This window comes from Tupaia chinensis, unplaced genomic scaffold, assembly GCF_000334495.1.
Source record: "Tupaia chinensis unplaced genomic scaffold, TupChi_1.0 Scaffold138407_1, whole genome shotgun sequence".
Taxonomy (NCBI): Eukaryota; Metazoa; Chordata; class Mammalia; order Scandentia; family Tupaiidae; genus Tupaia; species Tupaia belangeri.
This window is the reverse complement of record NW_006198305.1, coordinates 1870799-1872291: the sequence shown is the minus strand read 5'-3', so window position 1 is coordinate 1872291 and position 1493 is coordinate 1870799. Positions and strand designations below refer to the sequence as shown.

Here is a 1493-nt window from a genome sequence, read left to right as displayed (position 1 = left end):
CCGGGTCCAGGACGCGAACCGTGGTCAACTACGTGGGAGTCCAGCGACATAGCCATTACACTAACTGCTGGTTCCAACACCAGTTATCTTTAAGAACGGTTAGTTTAGGGGCTGGTGCAAAGTATGATTTGCACATTGTTGAAGCAGAGGCAATGAATTATGAAGGCCGTCCAATTAAAGTAACACTGGCAACACTAAAAACGTCTGTACAGCCAACGGTTTCCCTTGGGGGCTTTGAAATAACACCACCTGTGGTCTTAAGATTGAAGTGTGGTCAGGGCCTGTGCATATTAGTGGACAGGACTTAGTAGCTGTGGAGGAAGATGCAGAGTCAGAAGAAGAAGAGGAAGAGGACGTGAAACTCTTAAGTATATCTGGAAAGCGATCTGCCCCTGGAGGTGGAAGCAAGGTTCCACAGAAAAAAGTAAAACTTGCTGCTGACGAAGATGATGACGATGAAGATGATGATGATGAAGATGATGATGATGATTTTGAAGATGAGGAAACAGAAGAAAAAGCTCCAGTAAAGAAATCTATACAAGATACTCCTGGCAAAAATGCCCAAAAATCAAACCAGAACGGAAAAGACTCAAAACCATCAACACCAAGATCAAAAGGTCAAGAATCACTCAAAAAACAGGAAAAATCATCTAAAACACCAAAAGGACCTAGTTCTGTAGAAGACATTAAAGCAAAAATCCAAGCAAGTATAGAAAAAGCGCATTGAACAGTCCTGGGCACTACTGGTAAATTAAGCCCAAAGGTGGGGAGAGAGGAAAAGGAGAAAAATATAGTCCACACTGAGTATCATCAACAATCCAGACTGAAGTCTTCTATTTTAATCTCAATCCCCTTTCCTGATTTACTCCCCGCACCCCCTTCCAGGCTGGAAGCAATCTCTCTCCCAAAGCACGCACTTCTGACTGCTGTGATTCAGTGAACCTTACACTCTGCTTTCTATTACTTGTACACTGCCTCACTTTTTGACCATGTTTTAATCACCTTTGTATTGCCATAGCTGCTCGATAAATATTTGAATGAAAAGCCTCTCCATGAATCAAAAGAAAGAAAGAAAGAAAGAAAGAAAGAAAGAAAGAAAGAAAGAAAGAAAGAAAGAAAGAAAGAAAGAAAGAAAGAAAGAAAGAGAAGTGAAGACGGGTCGCTGGCTGTGTGGTGGCTCTCGGACAGTGGCTCATCTAGAATTCACCACGCACCACTTTGCCCTGGAGCATGACTTTCTCCAGCACTGTTCAAACAGTTGAGTCAAATGTGAAGAAAGCTCAAGGAGAGGCTTGCCCAGGGTCAGGATTCTCCCACAAAAACCAGAGGTACAGGAGAGTTTAAAGTTGAAATGGCAGAGGCCCTAGGGAGTGGTTCCTTACTAAGCAGTTGTTCCAGGGTGCCCAGGGTGCCCTAGTGCTGTCCCTAGTGGGTCCTAAAACAGACATCTTCAAATCCTTCTCCACCTCCTCTGCTCCTCTCAGTACACCTGC

The 1493-nt window shown here is 43.8% G+C and overlaps 1 pseudogene; it reads left to right on the top strand.

Moving 5' to 3' along the window:
* The window catches only part of LOC106736313 (nucleophosmin-like), a 1267-nt pseudogene extending 374 nt beyond the window's left edge, over positions 1-893 (top strand).
* Positions 894-1493: the final 600 nt, after the last annotated feature.